The 27,725-nt window shown below is 39.7% G+C and overlaps 2 long non-coding RNA genes across 2 annotated transcripts in view; both read right to left on the reverse strand.

Moving 5' to 3' along the window:
- LOC123626786 overlaps positions 1–27,725 on the reverse strand; it is a 249,100-nt gene that overhangs the window by 66,202 nt on the left and 155,173 nt on the right. Inside the window, exon 3 of the long non-coding RNA XR_006731009.1 lies at positions 10,198–10,289. This is a non-coding gene — a long non-coding RNA (uncharacterized LOC123626786). The remainder of the gene's footprint in view (positions 1–10,197; positions 10,290–27,725) is intronic.
- The window catches only part of LOC123626788, a 38,278-nt gene continuing 25,481 nt past the window's right edge, over positions 14,929–27,725 (reverse strand). Inside the window, exon 3 of the long non-coding RNA XR_006731011.1 lies at positions 14,929–14,959. This is a non-coding gene — a long non-coding RNA (uncharacterized LOC123626788). The remainder of the gene's footprint in view (positions 14,960–27,725) is intronic.

Raw genomic sequence — 27,725 nt, forward strand, 5'->3', positions numbered from 1 at the left:
AGGGTTTTTCAGCCCCCACCTTTCTTTCTTTCTTTGGGCTGCAGTTAAGCAGTAATGAAGGAAAACCCAGTCTGAGACTTTCCTGGGGAAATCTGAGGATCAGGTTTGCAGGTTAGGGCAAGTCATTCTTTTCATCAGAGTAGAAAAATACAGGGAAGAATATACAGTGTTGGTCGCCTGTTCATTAACTGGGTAGAATTACTGCAGTAAGAAGGTTAATAATTACACAAGTAATTAACACTTGTGTCATTTTCATACTCTAATCCTATAGTTGCAGGATTTCAACTTTGGTCCCAGAGTCCGAGGGAAGATGAGAGCGGAATGGCAATGAATCGGATTGGCTTTGGAGAGGGAGCTGGGAAATGAGGAGACGGTTCTGGGTATTCTAACCGTTTCCTAGTGAGGAACGGCTACAACACAGGAACATTACCAGAGAGCACTTCAAGTTTTCGTTTTTGTTTTTTTTAAACAATTGCATGCTTTTTGTGGCAACAAGAGCCACACTGTTGTACGCCATACAGGTATTTGACACCCTGATCTTCCCTAAGCCTCCACTCCCACCCTTCACGCCTGCACACTGTATATTTGGTGTCACTGTTTATTAAAGATAACTAATGCCCTAAGTCTTTATTTACTTCTGTTTATTGCTATTTTAGCAAGAGTCACCAGAGAGCAGCTATGCTTCTGGTCCACTCGGGTTCTTTAATCACTGTTAGTAGGTAAAATCATCTGTGACAACTAATCCAAAAAGCAGATTATATTTATTTTGGCTACAGTGGCTTGCAATTCGTTAAAATCAACAAAGCCTTTTCATTAGCCCCCTGCTGATGTCCTAAAAACAGACATTTCAAGGGTCTCAAAGCACTGAGCTACACATATGCAGCCAAGCTAATTCTGACAGATTCTCAGTGCCATTCTTAACACAAAATCTTATTAAACTAACAAACAAGAAACAGAACCCCTCTGCTTTCATACAAAGGCTTAATTAACATGCCTAAACTCCAAAATCAAAATCATAGCTGCAAAGCTTCCTGAATATGGAAACAAAACAAACACAGAGACTGTGTCATTAGTTAAGCAAGATTTACCAAAAATCGGGACTTTTTCTGTTTTCTGTTTTTTGTTTTTTTTTTTCTTTTTTAAATAATGTAGGAAAGGCTTAGAAATCAGAACCATGGTGCCTATTGCTAAACAGTTCTGCATGGGCATTCTGGCCTTCAAAAGCTAGGATTGTGATTAACTGGACTATTGGTGGAGTCAGCAAATCTACTGAGCAGAGGATCAGAATCTTAGTCCAGGGGTTGCCAGAGGTTAGGAGCCATTGCAGTGTGTTGTAAGGACAGCATCATTCCATCAATATTCCATGTCCCCTCTTTCTCCAGCCCTCCCTCCCTCACACACACTGCTGCATTTTCCAGGCATATTTCTTTCACTTGCTACCATCTGGCTGTCCACTGCAAAGAAGAAGGGCCTCTTTAACAGCGAATTGGATTTTAGGGCTCAGTGTCAGAAATGGGGGCGTTCCAAGAAGATGCTCACCGCAGTGACTCAGCCATCACTGTGCCACCAGGCAGTGACCATAATTAATGGATGTATCAAAAGGTCTACTCAAGGAGCAAAGAAGGTAGACAATGATTTATGTTTACCTAAGGGGAAGATTATTTAGCTTTGCAAGAGCTTTCAAAATGAGGAAGCCCAGAAATATTCAGATATGGTGTGGTACCTCTCCAAACCTGAAGGGAAATTCAAGGTGTGAGCAAGCAGATCCAGAACTAAAGGGCAGGGAACAGACATAGGAAGATGTTTTCTCTCCCACATTTTACCCTCCATAACTCTGATTGGAAAGCTGCTGTGATGTGTGTATTTTCATGACTGCAATGGAATGACTTGTTTGTCCCCCCAGCATAATGCTGAATGTTGTCAAGGATGATTACCCGATGATACTTCATGCAAGTCTCTGTCCTAACATGCAGATTTCCACGGGTTGAAAGGGGAAGCCGAAAGCAGCCCCGGAGAGCAAGGGCTCGCTTGGTTCTTAAATGCACAAGTGATGAGTGTATCAGGCTGCCTCCCAGACAAAAAGGTCCAGTTCATCGCCACGAGGACCTATGTCCAGCAGCCCCTTCAGCCAGCACTTCAGCTTCTTCTGGTTCATTCCATAAGCCACAGAGCCGTCTGCTAGAGCAGATAATAAAATCCAGCCTAGAAGGAAAATCCACATACAAAGCCTCTCTCCAATCAGAGTTTTGTCCACAGGGAAAAGTGAGCCACATCTGATCTACAAGTTATCATTTTGCCTCTCCATAATTAAAACTATTGTTGCCATGGCAATCCAAAGAGTATCGCAAATGCGAGAAAGGCTAATGGCATGGCTTTTTGTTGTTGTTGGTATAGTTTGCAGCCCCAGCCTGGATTTATTTATGGCAGGGCACAAATGTGACGTGGGCAGACAGGGAAGCCACATCGGGTGAGGTGAGAAAATCTAAAACTCCTTTATGTACCCAAGATACTGTTTGCAACTGTTCCTCAGTCCTGCCTTATTCAGTCGATCATAAAAGTGCACTGTCTTCCTTATATATATGCACCCCCAGCAGCTCTCCCCAGCACACCCCAAAGCTTCCTGGCTTTCTCCTCTGTCATCTACCACTATCTGGAGGATTATACTCAACAAGATTTCCAGGTCACTGAAACAGGTCACTTTCCTGAGGCACCTCACCAGGCAATAGGAACCACAGGCAGTTCTCATGCAGGGAAACAAAGAATCCACTTGGTTTTGTGACTTAAACAGGGTGGCTAAACAGCCTTGATTATTGTTGTCACATAAAACATGTTGGGACAAGCAAGACAGCAGCGGCTGCCCTGAGGACTATTTTAACTTTATACCTTCGAAGGTTATTCTCAAATAAAGGAGAACACGCCCCTGAGTGTTTCATTGTTGTTGTTAGTGGTGGGTTTTTTTTTTTTTTTCGGTTTGTTTTTTTTTTTTTTACCAGGCTCCCTCTTTTTCTGGTTTGTTCCAAGTGGGCCTGCTGTTCAATGTTCATGAGCCCCTCAGAATGAAACAATCTGAGCCAAGTGAGAGGAAAAGGCCACACAAACTGCTCCACGCCCCCTCAGGTAACCCTGAATCCGGTCCACCTCTGCTAGGAAAAAGCCAGAATGAATGGGCCAGTGTTTCCCAGACTTGCTGGACCCAAAGAGACACCTCAGGCACTGGTTACAAATAGAAAGTTCCAGGCCCCTCCCCTGGAGGCTCTGCTCCAGCAGGTCGGGACACATCTGGGAAACACCAGAATAGGTGAACTCAGCCAGGTGCTCTAAGGGACACCCGGCACGTACATAACTGAGTAAAAAATGGTGTCTGGAGCCAGAGAACCTGAGGAGACAAGGGGTTTGTTCTCTGGCCTATTCTGCTGCACAACCAGGTATGTCAGCTTAACCAGCTTCCCTCCCAGGAAAACTGAAAAAAAAAAAAAAAAAAAAAACCACCCATGGAAAAAAATTATGCCATGTGGTTCTTACACATGAAATGTGAGTCCATTGACTCCAAAGACCTAATGGTTCAGTAACGTTTATTTGGCAGAGGAGGGAATTTAATTTTTTAAATTTTATTTTTCAACTAAAAAAGAATAGGAGAGACACTAGCCATTTTAAACCTCAGGAAAATGAACTGGTTACTTTTTTATTTTTATTTTTATTTATTTATTTATTTTTTTGGTCTGAGGGACATTGCACTTGTGGCAATGGTTTAGAGATACAAAGAGAAATGTATAATGTTGCACTTATTGCTGGGCATAGTAGCTCAAGATGTTGAAAGAAGCAGATAATATTTCCCCTGGGGGATCTGAAGGCAGCAGTGTAGGTGACAAAAAAGGCTGGAGGACTGAGGTAGGGAAGGGAGCTTTCATCTGGTGAAATGAGTAGCCAGGGTGCAGGGAGGAATGCTGACTGCAACGCAGCACGCTGTCACCAAGCCGGCTCCCCCCTGCAAGAAGAATAGCTCAGCGCAGCCCAATTACTATATTTCATGGACACTCTGTCTCCCTGGAATACAACTTGTTGGGGGATTAGTGTCTAGAGAGAAATTCTCAAATAGGCTTTTACTAAAAGACCAGCTGCTTAGAAATGGCAACTGCTTCTTTTTAATTCCGAAAGCAATCTGAACCATAACCCAATAGTTCTGCCGTCTGATAACTGAGTAAAATCTGATACTGTTCCTGAAATTTTATGGGCGCTCCTCTCTTTCTAAGAACATGAATAGTGCATATACCCTCTTCAAAGGCTCCATTTTTCTCTTTTGTAGCAAAATGGCAAGAGCCTATGGGAGCGCGGTGCCTGGGGCAATGTTCCTTTTTGCTTAGAAGCCACCTGCTAATCACCTGCAAGTAATAACAGACTACAAGGGAGGCAGCCCAAGGAAGGCCCCTCACCACCCCGAAGGGCAAGGGTTAAGTAGAAACACAGTGAGGGAGGCTTTCTTGGCCTGAGGGAGCTCTGCAAAGTGACCAGCGAGACTCTCCCTGAGGATGGATTCAAGGGGCTGAGGAGCAGCAGTTAAAGATCAGAGGCAACTTGAAATGGGCAACGTGGGGAACTTCTGAAGTAGAAAGAAACAAACTAATAATACTTCCCCAAAGGTAACACAATCTCAGGGCCAGCAATATCTTGGAAAGTTACTTGCTCTGCCTCTAGGCTCCGAGGTTGAGCTTTACGGGGATGGCTCGCAATGGGTCCCTCCCAGGGCGCTGCTCTCAGAAACATGGCGCCTCTCCATGCCCAGGTGGGCCCACGCCACGCTGGAGACTGGTGCCTTGGGACCGGGGCTACCGGATCACTCAGGAGAACGCCAGCTTCACACAGGACACAGCCAAATCTGGCCATTCCTGCCGGTGCACTTTAACCCAGCAGAACTTAGAGCAGAGAATTCAAAGGGCATTAAAGGCTTAGAGGACCGTAGCTAAGAAGTTGTTAAGGGAAAAGAGTTTAATCCAGTTCTGATCTTTAAGGGAGAAAGAATTCAGGCACGTGAGGGGTTTGCATGGGGTGAGTTTCAAGCATTCTTTTCCAGCTACTGAAAAGACAAGGAGAGGAAAAGGGCCCAAACTAGTCTAGTTGAAAAGACAGTCTTGAACATGAGGGATGGGTGTCTAATGGTGGCTGTGGAATCTCTTTCTCCATATTGTCATTTCCTAGAGAGTAGACAGTCACTGGGATTGCAGGGCTGAAGGCTCTTCATGCGGAAAGTTTGTAGAATGGCTTTGAATTAAGATTTGACTGGCTCTTCCTCTGCCGTTACCTCTCTCTCCCATGCCCTGTGGAGCACCTGTGAGCATGAGGCCGTGGCCAAAGCCCCCTGTACCCTCCACTGTCCCTCACCTCTTTCCCCCAGGGTCTCCTCTCAGACGATGTCTTGCTTTCTTTCTGCCCCTTCTCATAGATCCCACTCCTTTATTTCCATAACAAGGGCATGGAAAAAATGGGTGTCTCTCAACATTCCCTCTCAATATTTACTATCATTGGAAGTTTACGACACCCATCTTCATGACCTTCTTCATGTCAAGGCTGCCATGCACGACCCAACTGGAATGGTTTCCTCTTGCTCCTGTCAAAGTCTCCCTGTTCCTGGACACTTTTGATGACTTTGCCAAGCACATCATTGATTCCTAAATCTACCCTTTCCTCCCCTGCTCGAATCTACTAGCCACAGTGTACCGACCACCACTTGAGTTACTAGCTTACATGGTGGATTATGGATTTTAGGATTTGAAACAACAGTCTCCTGTGGAAACAACTCAAATGTCCCTAATAAATGAATGGAAGAATGAAATGAGGTATATACATACAATGGAATATTATTCAGCCTTAAAAAGGAGTAGGAGTCTGACACATGCTACATCATGGATAAACCTTGAAGACATAAGGCTGAGTGAAATCAGCCAGACACAAAAGGGCAAATAGTGTATGATTCCACTTATATGAGGTACCTAGAGTGGTCAAATCCATAGAGACAGAAAGTAAAATGGCGGGTGCTAGGGGTTAGGGGGAGAGGGGAATGGGGAGTTATTATTTACTAGGTACATAGTTTCAACTGAGATGATGAAAAGGGTTTAAGATACATGGTGCACAACAACGTGAATACACTTAATGCCACTGGACTGTGCACATAGAAATGTTTAAAGTGGTAAATTTTCTTACCACAATAAAAAAATGTACTGGAAAAATTCACACTGGTCCAAGGCAAAAACACTTCCTCAGGAACTCATCGTGTTCAGCAACTCGGAAGCTCTCTGAATCCGGTGGTTCGAGGATTTTTATTGGAGGTTTCATCCTGTAGGTGTGATCGATTATTAACCTCCAGCTCCTCTCCCCTTCCTGGACGATGGGGAGTGGGGCTGAAAGTTTCCACCTTCTAATCATGACTTGGTCTTTCTGGTGACCAGCCCCTATCTAGAAGCCCACCAAGAGTACCTCATTAGAACATAAGTCACTCCTATTACACAGGAAATTCCAGCCCTCTGGTCAGGAACCAGGGCAGAGACCAAACATATACTTCTTGTTATAAATCACAATTTCATAGTAGTGTTTAGGTTTCTTGTTGCATGTGTCAAAGAAACAACAATTTAGCCGTGCTAGTTGTGCTGAGTTGTAACAGTGAGGAAACATGCTGGGGTGTCATTCTCATACAAGATTTGAAATAAATGTCTTCTACCAGAGATCTAATTTACAAGCACGTTACCATTAAGAGAAAAAGGTGGTTGATGACTTTATTAACGTGAAAATGACGGTTTGTAGGTTCCTGCTGTCACATTGTTAGGGACCTTGGGAATGTGTAAACACACACACACATACACACACACATGCAAGTATAAATACACATGGCCAGATTACATATTTACTGTAAAACAATTTTAACTCCAAGCATGATGGCTATGAACTAACTTCATTAAAATAATGGTATTTAGACATCAAATTGTTTTACTCCTACTCACTTTGAAATAACATCACAATTAATTTTCTCTCATGGACCTTGAGAAAAAAGAAAAGAAAAACAGCAAGAGAAAGCTAATGGCCATCATATTCCCCTGGAAATTTTGGCTTATACTAAGACAGTCAAGGATGAGCATCGGTGATACATCATATAACCTACATTTCAGAATCAAAATGGCCACATCACATCCTTTCTGAAATCAGAGGAGGAATTTCAGGTTATCATTTGTTCAAATCTATTTGCATCCCCTCGGCACATACCCGTAAACTGGCAGAAATTTACTCAGAGGAATTCTCAAGTCATCCTGACACATCTACCCTGTGGATTAGCCACACTTGCAAGCTCAAGAACTGTATAAGCAGGTCTCCCCCTTTTAATGGTTACTTATATTTGCCCCAAGAAAGAAGGATAATTTTTCAGGCAGTCTGTTTAATAAAATAAAATTTTTTTTAAAAAACTCAAAATTTTGGCACCACTTAGCCAGCTATAAGCTTTCTGCTAATTCTCAGTCATAAACAAGTAGCATTGACAAAGACATGAAGGATGGAAACAATAAAAATAGGAAGGGCAGAAAAAAGATTGCCCTGATATTCTGTCTCAGTTTGCCAAAAAGGTATTAAAATACCAACCACATAAAAATAGACTTGAGCAATTTTTTTTTTCAAACAGAGGGGGTAACTACTCCCAGACTTCTTAAGACTGGTGGTCCTAAAGGTTTCATTGATTAGTTGATAAGTTTGATGGTGAATGATTAGTCAATTAGTCAGAAAGGTTTGAATTAGTTACTAGAGCTCTGCTTCCCATGAATAAAATTCGGGGAGTATTCTGTCTCCCACCCTCTGTGACAGATGATATCTGTTTTCTCCTCTGAGTTTGAATTTAAGAGCCACTGAAGCTCAGCAACAGTATATTCTGGCTCAAATGAGCTGAAAATTGCATTCAATTTGAATTTCAAAAATGGAGGGGAGGAAGGGGGTAGGAAAACCTCAGCACCCATCAAGTGTCTACACTTCTCAACTACTTCCTGCTGCTTAGTTGCATTCCGCCGGGGGCTGGGGACCTGAAACCCAGGATGTGTTGCAGGGGAAAGAGCATCGCTGGATTCCTGCCCAGTCTGAGTTTAAAAATAAACTTTTTATAGTCAGGATCAAAGCAAACCTCACTTTTACGCACATGCATAATGCAGAATGTGACCCACCAAAGAAATAGATTTACCTTTTCCAAACTGCAATTGGACTTGTTTTTTTTTTTTTTTTTTTTTTATCTTATGTACTCTGGAGGTGATAAAGGTAAAGGTGTTTTCCCCGGGAAACTCTAGAAAAGCAAATTCTTTTCTAAATTAAAATTAATTCCTATTCAGCTCACTTAAGACCCTCATTCTTTGTTGCTTGATGTCCTCCCTTTACCTGCCTCACATTACAAAGCAGATGTGTTCTTGAAAAGTTGAGTGAGTGGCCATTGATTTTTCAAATCAAATCATATTTTAAATGCACTGAGAGAGTTGGTTATTTAAAGGAATCTTGTGATAAATTATTTTGTAAAGCCAAGCTATTTTTAGTGTCTAAATAATTGCCCCTTCATGCAATCTGAAGCACAGCCAAGTTTTCTTAAAGCAGGACACACCTGTAGTCTATAGAAAATAGATTTAGTACCACCAATATTTCAAGTTAAACTGATGCCATACAAACCAACAGATGATATCCCAGAATCCTGTAACTGAATGATTTGGAGCCAGAACTCCGTTTTATGATAGTTTGAACTGAAGGAACAGAGAGAACACCAAATTCATTCCAATCCACTTCAAGCATGGAAACATATTCTCCCACTGCCTAAATGATTCTCCGTTTGCAAATTAAGCCATGAAAAAAGGTAATTCAACTTCTAAAGTGCCATTTTCCACATGAAAGCAGGGATATGCTGAATGCTGTTCAGAAATCTGACTTACTCCAGAGGGTCCAGTAGCAAGCATGATTGAGAAGCATCACGACAGTGAGTACGCACGGATTCCTGCACACCTACTCTGCACCGGACACTGCAGGTACCCGGGGTAACCAATGAGTCACTGACCCTGCCTTAGAGGAGGCAGTCGAACTCCTCTCCCTTCCTGAGTTACAAACCCACGTGAGAGTATGATAGAAGCACTGACACGTTCCGCCCAAAGAACTCCTTCACACTATGATCCTCCTATGACAGTCATTACAACAGGATTCCTGGATCCAAGGGAAGGACCTGGATCCAGGAGAGCAATTGAGTAACTGAAGGTAAACCTGGGAAAGTAGGTATGACCCAGTTTTCCTTCAAAATTGGATGGAAGGCCTGGTGCAGTGGCTCATGCCTGTAATCCTAGCACTCTGGGGGGCCGAGGCGGGCAGATTGTTTGAGCTCAGGAGTTCGAGACCAGCCTGAGCAAGAGTGAGACCCCATCTCTACTAAAAATAGAAAGAAACTATGTGGACAGCTAAAAATATATATAGAAAAAAATTAGCCGGGCATGGTGGCGCATGCCTGTATTCCCAGCTGCTTGGGAGGCTGAGGCAGGAGGATCGCTTGAGCTCAGGGGTTAGAGGTTGCTGTGAGCTAGGCTGACGCCACGGCACTCTAGCCTGGGTGACAGAGCAGGACTCTGCCTCAAAAAAAAAAAAAAGTTGGATCGAAGTAGACTCAACCTCTAGATATCCCTGGAAAGAACTGGGTATTCAATTGGTAACTGATGACATGCCAAGAACCTTCTGTGAGCTCACAGAAGACAGAATTAGAAAGAACAGGCTTCCTATCTTGAGCATAGGACAAGACATAAAGAAAAGTAATAGTGTATTTCTTACGCATCACCGAAAGACAGGAATTAAGAAATAGTCTGACCCTGACAACCACAGGCTACTGGTAAATGTAGTGAATCAGTAAAAACAAGGGCAAAGCCTTTCAAAACGAACCATATGATCACAGCAACAGATACTCAGGAAAATCTAATTTGTCCGAATACCCCCCAAAATGAAACCCTTTAAAAGCATTAAAAATGATGTTTTTTGCATTTTGAAAGACAGAACGAGGAAAACATTTTTACGTTACTAACAAAATACTTGCCAGCATCACACTAATAGTCAAAGATGTCAAAACGCCATTTAACCCTCTAATGTGTAGCACATGGCATTATGTTACGTAGATTTTCAAAAGAGCATTAATATCTCCTAATCTTGTAGGGAAAAGCTTACCTTTCAAACTGCGACAATGTTAGCGTAGGATTTTTTCCTTACATCTTCATAATGTAATATTGTTTCATTGATGAACCAGTAAATTGTCAGCTCTATTCATTTATGTGACGTGAGCAAGGATCCAACCCAAAAAAGAAAAAAAAAGTAAGGTCAATTTTCTTGGCCGCTGCATTTAATAAAATCTCCCGGGCAATCGAGTTAAGCACACATTAATAGCTATGACTTAGTATGCACTGCCTTTAGCAAGTCTTTGATTTTCCTATATATATACTCGGGGCTGTATTAACACTCCAACGAAGGTACAGTCCTCATTTCTTATTTTAAGTTTTCTTCCTTCTCAGCTTTATCAGATTTATTAATCTTCCGCTGCTCTTTTATTTATAGTGAATGCTCTGGTTAGGGTTTCAAAGCATTTTCCATTATGACATCCATTTATAACTTTCAGAAAAAAATTTTTCCAAGACCAAGGGACTTTCTGCTTACACTTACTTCATAATCATCTCAAAATATATGCATTTCTCCGAATATGAGGGCTTTTGTCTAATTTCTCTCAGAAAAGACAAAAGGGAGCAGACAGAGAAGCACAGGTTTCCTCATGGGGAAAACTCGAAGCTTCTGTTTTAAGAATAACTCCACAGTGGGTTTTAACCGGACATGCACTAATGCTGTTTTAGGTAGGTATCTATCAAAGGATGCTATTGGGTTGAACTTCATGAAATGGCTGATATTCGACCAATTTTGACCTATAAAAACAGCAGTGCTATGATTGAACTTAATACTTCTCATCTCTTTACCCTCATATAAAACTGACCGTTGGGAGCAACAAAGTGATCCCTCAGACATGTAGGGGAATTCTGTGCTGAACTTGCTGCTCAGGGAAGAAGGGAGAAGAGAAGGTTGTGACCAACAAGCAGCTGGAACACCTAAAAATTTGTCTGGTGCACATTCTGGTGCAATTTATTAAGCACAAGACATGGAGAAACTAATGAGTCCAGTGGCACCAGGCCATTTGCACCACACCCCTTGAGGCATGAATGTGGTCACTGTAGACTTTGGGGAGGGAAAGCTTCAAAGAGATGCCTGATTGTGACTGGAAGACTCTCAGAGGGGCCTCTAATCTATTCACTAAAGACACCCTTCAGCCCTAGAGCTTTCTTCCTTTTCTTTCAAGAAAAAGTAAAATTAGTAAAAGTTAAAAGTAAACTTTAAAAGTAAAATGCTTGGCAAATAAACAAGATCGAGGTTTCAATTGCACTTTCCCTTATAGCCCAACGCTGCAAACAGCAGTTGGAATCATACTTTGATCATTTGCTTTAATGTTACAGAGAAACTATTTGTGTACTAGAAAATAATTTCTTGCATAGGGCTGCAAATCAACTAAGACCAGACACCAAGGAGACTTCTAGTGTAGATGGGGATTTGACGGCATCTAGAATCAAGACAGATGGATGCTTTATTGATAAAACTAGGAAGGTGTTTCCAGTATACTCATGAGTGAGGCAGGAGTTAAGCTGACTTGAATGTGAGTATCCAAACCTATTTATTTTCTAGGATTGTGAACATAAGAGGACTTCTTAAAAGCTGTAATTTATATAAGTATAAAGAAACATCAGGGGAGAACCCACTCAATTGACTCTATAAGGTATGAAGCCTGAGAAGACCTTACTTAGATCACTACTTATTTTTTTTTTCCAGAAAGCTTAAGACTAAAGAGGTACAAAAGAAGGATTTGAATCAATACAAATCCTTCAGGTGTTGATTTCAACAACTATGTTGCTGCCCCTGTAATACTGCTAATGCTCATGACCAGTGTGGCTATAGATTTCAACTTAACATTTAAAAGACGTGACTTGTCAAACTCCATCTCTGAAGTGGCGTCATTATAGCTGGCTATAATCTTGAACTCCTGGGCTCAAGTGATCCTCCTCATCTGGCCTTGGCCTCCCAAAGCACTGGTGCTACAGGACTGAGCCACCACACTCAGCCCAGTTCTTCTTTTGATCCCACAAATACAACTTAACTCTGAGCAGAAGCACTCAACTCCGGAGATTCAGAGTTTGTGGGCAGTGGAAGACGAGACATTGCAAGGGTGTGTGGAATTTGTTCCTGTCACCTCTCTGATCTCCTCTGCCCACCAAATGCAGTATACATTACCCCCTATTGCCCCTGTTTTAAATGACCATAACCAACCCAGGTGGAAGATTTCTTATTCAATACTATGGATAATTTACCGAAAAATAGAAACAAATACTGTAGCAAACACTCTTGAGGAGTTCAGTTACAGTATGATTGAGAAGATTTTTGTGGGTAACCTAGAAAACTCACTACTATTTATCTCATTTTTTTCCCCCTTGGCTGCAAATTCCATACAACCAGTTTTAAAATGTAGACTGAGACTGTTTTATAAACTGGGAACTGCTTATATGGTCCCTAACTAAGTATTGAGGTGGAACATATAAACTAGCAACACAAACTTAATTCCAGGGTTAAGAACGACCAGGTACAGTTGGCTGAATTTTGCACTGTGCAATTCTGGGGGCACCTTCCACATATATTAGAATGTGAATGGTGCTGCCCCACCATGGTTGCAGAGTATAGGGTAGGGGAGCAAGGATCTAAGATAGCATTTCCTAGCCCAGAAAATATTTTTAAAGCAAATATGGATAACTAAATTACCAGTGTCCTTTCACCCACAAAGTCACTGACCCCAAGGCAGTGGGACTTGTCCCATCCTGACCATCACCCCCCAGCACAAGCAGCAGCCGCTTCTGCCCTGTTGCCACTACCTTCTTAGAAGGGGAATTACTGCTTTACTTTCAGAGGGAAAAAGATCTGTTCTGAGAATGGACATTCCAATAAAAAGAGAAGCCATTTAGCACATACTATTCCTGAAACATGGTAGCATTACAATGGAACCCAACCATTAACACAGCTGTCCTTGGGGAAAAGCACATTTTGAATTCCAAAACCTTACGAGTACATTGTACCAAGGAAGAGTAACCTGTAATCTACTTACATACAGAAACAAAAGCCTTAGTGCATATACTCTCGAAAAGTAAATAGAGAGCAGGAGTAAAGATTTTTAAAAGGAGAAAGGCAAATAGTTCCTTTGATCCTCCTGAATATAACCTTAGTGTACAGTTGGTAAAAAAATAAACAGAAGAAATTCCTCAGCTTCCCAGATTCCCTACCATACATTGTTCGTATGGGTCTAAATAGGTTGGATTATTTGAAGATTTTTCTTAGGATTTCAGTAAGGGCAATCAGAAAAGATTATCCTGGCAGACACAACATATAAGCAAGCTACTGGTTGCTGGATAGATACGGGACAAAGACGACTTCAGCCCCCTCCCCAGAAAGCTTGCTCTAATAAGTGAGAAAATGTCATGATGTCGTGTACATGATGTGTCCCTTGAAAAGTGAATCAAAGATTAGAAAACAGTTTTGGGAATGGACAATAATCAATCAATTCAGATACAGCCTTTTCAGCGATAGATACAATATATGGCTTTCCCCCAGTTATAATAAAATGAGCTCAAACATAGAATTTCAGATTTAGATTTCCCAATATTGCAGTTAGTCTTCACAAATTCAATAATATTGGCTACCTTCTGATACAATTCCTGATAGAGAAAGCTTTTCTGTGAGGACAGAATTTTTAAAAAAAAAGTCATTCAATTGGTCGACACCCTTGATTGTAACACTTTGCCAATCTTTTTCCTTCTGTGTTAACCCTAGAAACAAAGAAAGTCAGAAAAGGAAAGGAAACTGGATGAAATTAAAGGAAAAGAAATAAGTGAAAAAAGACTAAGAGAAAAGAAAAATGATGGGAAGAAACTGGAAAATTTACAAAGGAGCAAATGACCTCCATTCACGCAAATTCAGAATACCATTAAGGCACCCAAAATCAAATGGAACACAACTTCTCCCGGGACTATCATCCCCTTCCCTGGAGGATGCAAGAAGGCCACTGTTGATAGAGATCTTGGAGATGATCCACTCCAAAGCCTTCATTTTGCCCATGAGGAAAGGGAAGTCTTGGAAGGCAAAGTGACTTACAAAGTCATGACTAGAAGCCAAAATCACCGTAGACCAGTCTGATGTTCTACCATCCACAGCTGCCTGAAAGCCATAATGGCTTTTCCAAGTCTTAGACAACTGCTAATGACACCAACAGTGAGGCAAGATGGAGATGCTCTTCTCTCTCTCTCTGGGGGGAAAACACAGATCAGCTCACAGTATTAGAAGCTGCAGGAACAGCTGGAGTTGGGCAAGGCTACAGCTGACCCAGCTTCCAGGGTAATCTGACCCTTGGGGATAGCATACTGCAAATCTAGAGGGACACGCTCTAAGCCCAACTTTTTATAGTCCCAATAAACCATCTCTGGTGGTGATTAGGACATAACAGTTCTGATAATTAATTAAGAGGTCTTTGTTACATCAGTCAGCTTATAATTAACAGCTCCCTTTATCTTTAATAAAATAAATAGAATGCTATGAAATAAAGGAGAGATACCAAGTATTAGATGAAGCCTAAACCCACATGACCTGCCCCCAATCAAGGATGCAAAGAAACAAAAGCAGGAGGGAAAAGTAGGTTTTGTTAAACAAAGAGTGGAGAGTGCTGAGGAGGGAATGTGGGGAGGAAGGAGGCATTTGCTCAATCAGTACCTATTTTCAGAATTTCCTTCAAGCTGGCTTGGACTGAGAGCCATCAATTATTAAAAAGGTGTAACATGATGCTTCCTTTGTTGAGGCAAATCTGCAAGCAGACCCCGAGAGAAAATAAAAAATGAATTAGGCAGAATTTATCGGTGTGCTTGAAGAAAACAAAGATTTAGCTATTGAGACTGACTCTGCTTTAGAAATAGCTCATTTATATCTCCTAAAGTCCACAAACCCCCTCTCCTTACCTATTTACTTATTATTTTCTACAGTAGATCACCCAAAAAGGGGAATGAATCATTTCCTAAACTTCTTTCTTTGCCGATTCAGCTGGATGTACTGTCTTCACTGAAATTACCAATACACTAATCTGAAACACTGTTTACCAAGTAGCCTTTTAAATGGAAGATACAAGAAATTGCAACACTCACATTTAAAAAATGACTTTAGACTCCGGACCTCATAAAAAACAGCCAACAGTGTTCTTCTCTGCTTTGGCTGCTGTATTTCAGTCCAGTGAATGGAATTCAATTAGTGGGCTTTGTACTTAGGACATTATGATTCTGATGGTTGGTCTGATCAAAACGGGTGTGCCAAGCCTCAGTTCTGGTTTTTGGCACACGACAGCTAAGGAAAAATTCAATGGAGTAGGTTGGCAGGAGGAAAGTTAGTTTCGGAAGAACTACTTTTCACCATCATAAGAAAATATGGGTGGAGGAGAACTGCTTCCTGGAACAGCTCATTATTTACTAAGTGAATGAATTAACTTTTTGAGAAACCTCAGTACCTGTGTCTGTCATTACTAGTTTAGCACTTTCTAAAAATAGAAATTGGCCTAAAATAAACTGATAACTGACTAGAACCAAGAAGTCACAGATTTAATCCACCCTTAGGTTTTGATCTGTCTCAGCTTGTGTTCCAAATAAACAGTATAGGGACACAGTCTTCGTGCTGCTATCACAACCCTCTCAATTAAAACAAAGCAACAGGTACCTCATAGGAAACTCTGAGTCTTTACAGTGGAGACCCAGATGATATCATTTGTTCAAGAGGCACTATATCTTTAACGCTTCTGAAAACAAACCCACACATAGCAAAACCAACTGGGCTCGATCAGTAGAATCAACATTGTTAAAATGTCCATACCACCCAAAGTGATTGATAGATTCAACGCAATCCCCATCAAAATACCAACTTCATATTTCACAGATCTAGAAAAAATAATTCTATGCTTTGTTTGGAACCAGAAAAGAGCCTGAATATCCAAAGCAATCTTAAGCAAAAAGAACAAATCTGGAGGTATCACATTATCAGACTTCAAACTATACAACAAGGCTATAGTAAACAAAGCAACATGGTATTCAAACAAAAATAGAGGTATAGACCAATGGAACAGAAGAGAGAACCCACATATAAAACCATCTACCTACAACCAATTGATCTTTGACAAAGTAGACAACAATATACACTGGGAAAAAGAAGCCCTATTCAACGGTGCTGGGAATATTGGATGCAGAAGAATGAAACAGGGGCCCTATCTCTCATCACTTATAAAAATTAATTCAAGATGGATAGAAAACTTAAATGTAAGGCATGCAACCATAAAAATTCTAGATCAAAATGTAGAAAAAATTGCTCTAGTTATCGGACTCAGCAAAGAATTTATGACAAAGACCCCAAAGGCAATTACAGCAACCACAAAAATAAATAAATGGGACCTGATTAAATTAAAAAGCTTCTGCACAGCAAAGAAAATAATCAACAGAGCAAATAGATTACCTATAGAATGGGAGAAAATATTCGCAAACTATACATCTGATAAAGGGCTAATATCCAGAATCTACAAAGGATTCAAAGAAATCAGCAAGAAAAAAAAATAAGCAACCCCATTAAAAAGTGGACAGAAAACATGAACAGAAGTTTTTCAGAACAAACACATGAAAAAATGTTCAACATTGCTAATAATCATGGAAATTAAAATCAAAACCACAATGAGATATTACCTTACCCAAGTTAGAATGGCTTTGATTAAAAAGTCCAAAAATAAAAGTCCAAAAAATATCCTGGCCTGGATACAGAGAGAAGGGAATGTTTATACACTGTTGGTGGAACTGCAAATTAGCACAACCTCTTTGGAAAACAGTGTGGAGATTTCTCAGAGAACTAAAAGTAGACCTACCATTTGATCCAGCAATTCCACTACTGGGTCTCTACACAAAGGAAAAGAAGCCATTTTATCAAAAAGACACCTGTACTTGAATGTTTATTGCAGCAAAATTCACAACTGGAAAGATGTGGAAACAACCCAAGTGCCCATCAACTCATGAATGGATTAACAAAATGTGGTATAGGTATACTATGGACTACTATTCAACCATAAAAAAGGATGAATTAATGCCTTTTGCAGCAATTTGTATGGAACTAGAGACCATTATCCTAAGTAAAGTATCTCAAGAATGGAAAAGTAAACACCACAGGTACTCTCTCACTGGAACTAACCGGGGGGCACACATGTACACAGAGGGAGTAAAAGTCATCGGAATTAAAGCAGTGGGGGGAGAGGGGAGGAGGAGAGGGGCAGAAACCAAGCTAACAGATACAATGAACATTAGCTGGGTGATGGGCACACTTATAGCCCTGACTCGAGCATTACAAAAGCTATCCATATAACAAAAACATTGGTACTCTCTTAATATTTTGAAATAAAAAAAAGAAAAACCAACTGGGCTGAAGCATAGTGCGTCACGTATCTTGACTGGTCATCCCGATCACTATACTTTTATCTGGGAGCACCACACCCACCTCTGCATGGATAGAACAGAACGTTAAGAACAAATGGAAGTGATCATTACATGGCCTGATTCTTTGTATGACAAAAGGAGACACACAACAGTGACCATTTCAGGAGGATATACAGCCATTGGTCTATTAATAATAATATTAATTAATTATCCACTTGAGATCTGAGCAGCCATTTGAATGTCAGCATTGTTAAAACACACACCAGCTCATATCACTTCTCTGCTTCTCTCCCAGGGAATGACACCACCACCCAACTTGTTTTACAGACAGAAACATAGGGACCATCCTTACCATCTCTTTTCTCACATCCCCAGTATCCATCCCATCCCCAAGTCTCTCCCCCTCCTTGGAAAACAGTTACAGGAACAATCCCATGAAATTCCAAGAAGACAATATAAATAGAACATATATATATTTCAGAAGTAGCATCTGACTTCTCGGTACTCTCCTTGGAAAGTTGTTCTAGGAGCTTGAAATTTCGCCTGAGAGTGACCCAGGATTCAGTCCAGATGGGTAGCTGTGACTCACTGTGCCCTTGGTGCTATTTTTTTCTAACTCAAAATTGTATACCCCCATCTGTTGTTGATATGAATACATCATATTGATGGTTTTTTAAGATGATAAAGAGATCCATTTTGACGTGAATCTTGCCTTGTGTCAAATACCAAAGGCAAAATGCACGCTCGCTTTCTTCCCATAAATGGGCAGCCTCGGATGTGTTTTCTCAGAATTCATTACCATTAGTAAAATGACGCACAAGAGCTGGGGCTGAGCATCTCCTCCCAAATCCACATTCAGGGACTTCACATTTATAGCCCGAAATCAGCCACAGTGTGAGTATTTACACCAAGGAAATCAGCAGACAAATCAGGTGAGGTCCCTCCCTCTCCCAGCTCCTAACGCAGACAGCCAGTTTACCAGCACATCCATGAAAGGGGCTTTAATCTCTCCTTACTGATCTCTTAGCAAATAACAAGGACTATAGAGTGTCCTGCATCAACACCCATCTTTTTTTCTCTTTTCATCTCATAGTGGAGACCAACCAGAAGTCCACCAAACTGGTTTCCTCTTGTTCCTTGGCACACAGCTAATCACATTCCCCAGCCACCCTTGCCCTAATGCACAATCATGGGATTGAGCCTTCCTAGTGAAAGACAGTAAAATGACAGGAGCCTCTCCCTACTTGGTCCATAAATCCCTCCCCCACACAATATCTCATATGGTTTCCTTTTTTGCAGATGATATGGGCCACCTTGGACGCCATGCACTGAAGTCAGAGACTCGCAATATAGAAGGAGCTCAGCCTTCAAATCACCCCAGTTTTCAAATCGAAAACTCTCTCTCCTCTTCTTTCAACTACTTTGTTTCATCCCATCAGCTACTATGATAAACCTAGGGATAAGGTCTGGCCAAGATTGGGGAGATAGAAAGATGGGAACTGATATGATCTTGCTTTCTCTCCTGGAGTTTTTATTTCACCTGGAAGTTTCCGGTTCTATGTGCTTGGGCAATTCTCTTCAATAGTCATCAGCTAGAAAGCTGTGTTATATTTCCACATACTTGTGGAACAGGGTGCAGCTTATTCTTTTCCCTTCAGTGTTGTCACCTAAATGAAATGTTCCAATTTGGAATCATTTCCACGTTAGAAATATGTGAAGAATCCAATCCATATGCCCTACGACTTGTCAAGGAAATTAACTATAAAGACAGTATCGATATTACACAATTAATATGAGAGCTCTTAACGTATTTAATTTCCCCCTGACCTGAATTTCTTCAGTCATTATGGACAAAAAGTATGAATTCATTATTTGCAACAGCCATATTACTTAATATATTCTAGAAGGATCTAAGATACACCGTTGTGTGCACATGCACACACACACACATTCAAACATACATGTTTCTCTCCTTACCCAGGGCAAAAATAATAATGAAGGTAAAGATAAGGAACATTCTAAGTTGTTAACAATGTAGACTCAGAATAGTGGAACTATAAACATGTTTTTAGTCTATATGTTGTATCTATCTATAATACTCATAATGGAGAAAGTTCTTTCTCCATTATGAGTATTATAACGAGCATGCTCCATTTATCAGAGGAAGGGTGGGAAAGAGGAAAATAAGAAAACAAAAGATTGTTTTAACCTTTCCTGATTATTTACTATATAAAGCATCACATGTTTTCCCCCCTATAAACTCTTATAAGGAATCTACTTGGGGGTATTTGGGATTGTTGTGTTCTTAAAAATTTAACCATCATAGCTCTAAAGCTTAATCACTTGTATGTATTACAAAACCAGATGGTCCAAGTGGGTGTTTGTTTACAAGCTCTTTGCATAAGGTTTTTAGCTGCTTTTTAGACCAAAGCTGAATATTTCAACTATGAAATGAGACACTGAGGAATTAATGAAAAAAAAAAAAAAAACCACTGGATTTCATAGGTCCCTGGGCTTCCTGCCTCATTCTGTCACTGTTCTGTGTACTTTTATAAGGACGTATTTAGGGCTCAAGAAACAACAACATCAGCTTAAATTGCTTTGAACTCTTTACAGAACTCCAACTTACTTTGAGAGAGGGAGGCAGCTCCCATGGGTTCAGCATGTTCTGGATGCTGGGAGTGGATCAACTAGAAAAGAAGAGAGCTCACCCCGCCTTCCCAAACACTTTCACCAGTCTGCAGCTCTGGAACTTAATGCTTCCTGTTTTTACTGGCTTCTTGCACCGGGTTGTTTTGAGCAGCCACATCCACCTCCAGCTCCTTCCTTCTGGATGTAGATGAAAGGAGAGAAAGAACACTTTCCTGATGGCTCCCTCGCTCTTTGTTTCCTGTATGGTAACCACACAGCCACTATCTGCAAACAGGCACGGGCTGCAGGTTTATTTACTGCAAAATACATGAACTAATGGTAAAGGTTTCTTAAGGGAGAAGGAAAGCTTTCACCAAGGCATAGACTTTTCTGTCGTTGAAAAGAGGAGCATGTACTTCTTATTTTCTGGATGAGAAAATCACTGTTCTCCTAGCTCACTGTTCACTCTCTACTTAACCTTCTTTAGACTGCAAGAAAGGCAATGCTTGCCTATCTTCACTTTTAACAAGATGAATAACATTCAGCAAAGTTAGCACACCTAGTATTAATGTCTCAGATCATAAGCTGTCTATCCTTTTAAAGCGTTACCTAAACTGGTCTCTTTCCTGTCACCACCTAGTCAGTTCCAAATTTTGAAGTGAATACAATATTTGAGGTGCAAAAGGCAAGGGAAGTATATGAATATCTTAACATTTCAGTGAGCTTGTCTCTATCATACTCTATAACAAATGAGCAAGAAATTAGAAACTAACAAAAATGTGTTTGGTTGTTATCATTTGATGCATTTGAATCCTCTCTTTTACTAGTTTGAAGGAACAAAAAAAGAACTGATCATTTCATTACTTCTTTTGGATTACTTCAGCAAAATGGGGATGTCATTTGTCTTCAGGATAAGCCATGTGCTCCTTTTATCATTAATTCTCCAGAAAGCAACACGGTTTCTGGCACCTAGCTGGTGCCCCATAACAGCGTGTTGTTGAATGAATGCAAGAATGAATTACTCGATATGATTATTTTCTTCCAATTCTAATGAACCCGAAACTTATGTCACTACTCTTTACAATGCAAAGTTAGGAAAACCTAGATAAATTAGCATGTTCACGACTGATATGACTCTTTTGCCTCCTATTCTGAAGGTAACTTTTAAGAGTGAGTTTTTTCATTGTTTATAGCCTTTAGTAAAGGATGGTGTATCTGCTGACATTCAAATAGACTTGAAATACTGTCTTGAGTTTCAACAAAAGAAATCAAATTGAAAAAATGTACTTGTCTATGGCAACACTGTCCACCACATGGCAGTCAAACCTCAATTAAAATGTGTAAAACAAATTAATAAATAACAAACAGCTTTGTATCAAGGTAAAGACTTAGCTTGAGTGTTAAACAGAAACTCAATTCCTGATTTGCTAACTATCCTTCTATTATTGTAGGCAATAATTATTTTATTTGTGACATAGACCATTGTACACAATTATTGAAGATAGTATCTCTTGTTAAGTAGACACGAACTATAGTTTCACATATTGAGAAAGGTACAGTCACTCCCTGCAAAACACAGAGCCTTATAAGAACAAAACCAGGGTAGATTGTTATAGTTCGTTACTTTAGAAAGCAGAAAACTCTTCTAGAAATTCATATTATTAGTCTTTTCCCTATTCTGCAAGCGCATTTCTCTTAATTTTGTTTAATGTATAGAGTCTCCACCTAATGAAAGGTCATATATAGAACTTTCACAAGATGTTGACCATGAAATTTAGTTTAAAATTAGTGGTCGCATGAAATAAGAATGTTTAAAACTGAGATGTGATATCCTCTAATCATAACCCTCTAATAAACACTGAGAAAATCTACTGAGGTCTGAGTGCACAGAGAATTCCTTCTCTGCAGATCAAAGGACAGTAGAAACACCAGTAGTAGTCATGAAATATCACTCGTATGCACTATCTATGTTTTATATCCTGTCAGCAGCAGTGTGTTCATTTAGCATCAGACACGAGTTATTCAGGGACTTAGATGATGCAGCAAGTGTCAATACTGATGTTACTATTTATAGCCCAATAAACTATACTTTGAACAATATTAGTAATGTTAAGCTTAGGCAGCGCTCCTAGTATTAATGCCTTAATATAGATATATTGCTATAAGCATAGTTTACAGCATGGAACATAAACACAAATCCGGTGATACTAATAAATCACTTTCTTGACTGCTTAAAAATGTACTGCCAAAATGGGCTTTATGCATTACACAATGGAGCAGAAGGCAGCGATATATATTTAAATTTTCCATTTTTAAGCTGTCACTCAAAAAACTTCCATACTTTTTTTAGCTTATTGATCTTACTGGCTTGTGATAAGACTTCAACTGCTTGGTTGGGCTGTTTTTAGCTTCTGCTTCTTATTAAAAGAGCTAAATCAGGAATCACAAAATGCTACTAATTTAGCATTTTTCAATAGAAATGAAAGCTAAAAACAGCACCAAAACATGTAACCCTCATGTTTTATTGCCCTAGAATCCCAGATTTAACTGCCATAGAGCACAATAATGGGTATAACAGAACTATGTATCACTGTATATATACACCAGAAAATAAAAGCTTATATTAAATGTACTAAAGTAATTGCTAGTGGTTTCTTATTCTTAAGTATTTTTGAACAGGAATACACACGTGGAGACATAAACCCATATATATATGAATACACACACAGAGACATAGACACACACATATATACAGATATATATATATATAAAATAAAGGTTCTGCACATTTATTTTCTCCTCTTTTTATGTAATTTGCAAAGAACTATCCATCGTTAATTCTTTAATGTTTTGGCCACTCCTCACCTTAAATATACATCCTGCATCAAAACAATCTAAACATCATCAGTAGAAGAGCTGGAGTCATTGGCTAAATCCAATTGACCAACTTGTGCAACCTCTCCCCCCACCCCACTACCCCACCACCGACACCCACACTTGGCTTTGAGTGGCAAATTATAAACCACATTCAGAAAACTTTCAGACACTGATTTGGGGCTCAGAACCTTGTTCTCTCCAGCCTGTGTTTGCTCTCACATTAGAGTTTCTATGAGCTCTTCAGGAAAGTGTGATTTGTTTCTCCTTTCATTGCTGGCCCCAGAGTCCAAGGCTCAGTGTGGAAAAGAGAGGGCCCCTAACAGCTAATTGCCCCTCTTTTGCAAAGAGCTGCATGGAAAGGGGAAGCCACAGGCTCCCGAGGACGGGATCCATAATAAATATCCCCAAGATGAATGAGTTGTGTGGTCATGGTCGGGGATCTTCGTGCCGTCCTGAATCTTACCCACTCAGATACGACAAAGCACGAGGTTTGCTCTTATTCCCCGCGGCGTCCTCCCCTGATGTCCTCACAGTAGGGAGAGTGGCAACTACGAAACAGCCATGAAATGTATTCTCAGCAGCAAGAGCAGCTGGAATTTTTGTCACTGTCATCAGATCCACCTTCCGAGAGGATGCTGAGAGGTATGCGAGATAACAAAATACGTTAAAAAAAATACATATTAACAAAGGGAAGATTTTTTTTTTCTTTCTTAACGTATCTAAAATCATCAGTCTTCCACAAATATCTCTTGTTTACTTGACGGCTCCTATTGTCAATACTTTGAAACTTCCTCCAACATTGAAAACTGAGTCTCCAAATCTTTGCCGGCACCACTTTGGTACCAGCGACTGGCACGTGGGCACCACCAGGAGTCATCTGTTTTCTGCAGAGCTCAAGGTTTCGTTTCTGTCCCCCTCACCCCCACGAATTCAACTGTTTCTTTGAACACAGCCTCACAATCACTCACATCGGGCCACTTCGGCTTGTCTACGATCTGCATATGTATATGTACGTGGGATTCTGCACACCCAACCGCATTTCCATTTCTCTCTCGCATAAATATGGTGATGAATTGGCCGCTTAGAGCTTTTCTGACAGCCAGTCGAAATGGTAGCTACAATGACCAGGGGATGTCCTAGTTCCTCCATGCAGAAAGGTATTCAGTGCACGTAATAATTATCCATCCATCTCGTTCACACTAAAGGCATGGCAATGCAATTTTAGCTTTATAATCAAGACCATATGACAAAAACCAAGGCCATTAGGGACCAATTTCGAGTATTCTCTGCAAGACAATGATTTTCCAACTGCACTTACATATGCTGAATAGTTACCTCTGCACGACCGCACCTGCTCTCATTTACGTAACCCCTCTGTTTTCTAAAGCCTTTCTTAGTAATGCAACAGAGCAAAGTTTTAAAGGCTCACTGGCTTTTTTTTTTCCCCCATCATTATTTTTTTTTTTTTTTCATTTCCCAAAGCATAGTGTGAAAATGCTGAGGGCAAAATTTCTGCTCAGGCCAATGACTATATTTCAAAGATTTTGCTTTTCTCTTTCTTCTTTTCTGTTTGCTCTGCCTGGGCGCCTTCATCCTCACTCTCCACTTCCTTTTGAATGGAGGCATGGGCTTCCAGGCCCATAATTACTTCACATATACTTTTGACCTCACCACTTCCGTTCCGTGACATAATAATGTTATCTCTGAAAGGACATGATGTCATCATAAATCACAGAGCCGTACAGGCGAAGGTTCTACTTGAGAAGTAGAAAGAATGTAAAAATTATTTTGAAATTATAAAAAAAAAAACGTAGCTCCACTATTTTTTCATGTCTTATTTAAAAATGCTTAAAGGAAGGAATAAATCTATGCCCTTTTTAACAGACGTAATTGTAAATACTAAAAGTAATAATATGGGTCATCATTAATGATTTATCAGTTTAGAGGGTAATGGGAAAAAATAATAAGACTAGTAGAAGGAAAACATTAAAAAGCCTATGCAAAATGAAAAATGACCCAGACACTATATTTTACTACCATTATTTTAGATTTTTCTATAGACTCCATGCTCCCTCCGATTTTTTAGTTCTTAAAGGGGAAAGAAATATACCTAAACATCAATTAATTGTCATCTTGGTTCTTTAGCTTATGAGTCAGGTTTTATCATAATATCTCATCTTCAAATATTTTTAAAATTATGAGATAATGGACTTGTTAATAACATGAGTTCCGTCAAATTTTTTTAATTGCAGTACTGCATGGATTTATAAAATGCCATAAGTAATAACTCAGTATATTAAAAAATTAAAACCTCAGTATAACCCCATGCTAGTAAAGAAGTATTCACTCTTTTGGGGGGTCTTTTTCAGGAAAGTGCTATAGAGAACTCAATAAGAACTCATTATCCCTGCATTGGGACTGTCAAAACCAAGTTTAGTTTGCTTCATTCTATGCCCTGGAAATACTGTCAGTATTCCTACCTCTTGATGCTTAATTAAACATGATGAATCTTGGCCTCTTCTAGGGAAACAAGAGCAGAATGCCTTATGCAATTTTCAATATAATGCACTCAAAAGCTCCTAATTACTTGATTTAGGCATGTGTAAATAAGAAGACCTTATATAAAATGAGTCAAAGATCATGCCTTGAGTGTTCCTCTAGTGGAACAATATTCTGATTACCTAATCAGGTTCTAAATGTATATATAATGTATGCCTCACAATATCAAAGCTATTACATACAAAGGGGTCTGGTTCATGTTAATATAAGTGCTATGTTTTCTCAATTAAGACACTTGCCAGCTGACAGGCAGAGGAGTAAGTTGTGACATCTGAGTAGCGATCCTGCCTGAGCATGTGTGAACTTAGCTGTTCATCTGATTGTCACCTCATTGGTACTATTTGCATTGGCGATGGCATATGGAGTTGGGTTTTTTTTTTTTTTGCCTTTTTATTTTTAGTTGACATATAATAATTGTACATATTTATGGGGTACAGAGTGATATTTCGATACACATATACAATGTGTAATGATCAAATCAGGGTGATTAGCATTCCATCACTTCAAACATTTATCATTTCTTTGTGTTGGGAACATTCAAAAGCCTGTCTTCTAGCTTTTTGAACATACGTAATAAATTATTGCTAACTATATTCACCCTACAGTGCTATAGAACACTAGAACTTATTCCTCGGACCTAGCTATAATTTTGGGTGTTAAATAACCTCTTCGTATCCTCCTCTCACACCTACCCTTCCCAGCCTCTAATAACCATAATTCTACTCTCTACTTCTATGAGCTCATTTTTTTAGCTCCCACACATGAGTGAGAACAGGTAGTATGTATTTTTCTGTGCCTGACTTAATTCACTTAACATGAAATTCATCTGTGTTGCTTAGAAAGATAGGATTTCATTCTTTTTTATGACTGAATAGTATTCCACTGTATATATGTATCACATTTTCTTTATCTATTCATTTGCTTATGGACACTGAGAATGACCCCATATCTTAGGCAAGTATTGTGAATAGTGCTGAAATAAACAAGGGGGAGCAGAGGTCTCTTCAATATACTAATTTCCTTTCCTTTGGATAAATACCTAGTCGTAGGATTGCTTCTACCATAGTCCATATGGTAGTTCTATTTTTAGTTTTTTTAGAAACCTCCATACTATTCTCCATATTGGCTGTACTAATTTATATTCCTACCAACAGTGTATAAGAGATTCCCTTTTCTCCATATCCTCAGCAGCATTTGTTATTTTTTTGTCTTATTGATAGTAGCCACTCTAACTGGGGTGAGATGATATCTCACTGTAGTTTCGATTTCCATTTCTCTGAGGATTAGTGACGCTGGGCATTTCTTTTGTGTGTACTTATTGGCCATTTATATGTCTTCTTTTGAGAAATGTCTCTTCAGATCCCTTGTCCATAATGATTACAAAATTCATCCATATATTTGAGTGCATCAGTAGTTCATACCAGTTCATTGATGAGTAGTATTCCACTGTAAAAACTTATTGTAATTAGTTCATTATTTGTTGATAGACATTTGAGGTTGTTTCACAGTTTTTAGCTATTATGAATAAAGATGCTATGAACCCTCTGTACAAGACTTTTTGTGAACCTACGCTTTTGTTGTTCTTGGGTAAATATCTAAGAGTGGAATTTGTGGGTCACGGGTTAAAAATCTTTAATTTCATAAAACCTGCCCATTTTCCAGTGTGTTCTGCTATTTTACACACTAACTAGCAATGGATAAAAGTTCAGATTGTACTAGATATTTATAAGCCTTTGTCAGTGGGTTTTGTTGTTTTTGTTTGCTTAATTTTAGCCATGGTTTTAATTCACCTTTCCCTAATAACGAATGATTACAAACACATTTTCATGTCCTTACTAGCCATTTGTATATCTTCTTCTCTGAAGTGTCTGTTCAAGTCTTTTGACCATTTTTAAAGAGGGATCTTTTAAAAATATGTTAGATCTTGTCACTCCTCTGCTCAGGGCAATTCAATAGCAGATCGGATCATTTAGTAAAAGCCAAAATCTTCACAACATCCACTAAAGCACAACACACTCTGCCACCGGGTAAGGGTGTGAGCTCCTCTCCCGGTCC

This window comes from Lemur catta, chromosome 23 (assembly GCF_020740605.2).
Source record: "Lemur catta isolate mLemCat1 chromosome 23, mLemCat1.pri, whole genome shotgun sequence".
NCBI classification, from domain to species: domain Eukaryota; kingdom Metazoa; phylum Chordata; class Mammalia; order Primates; family Lemuridae; genus Lemur; species Lemur catta.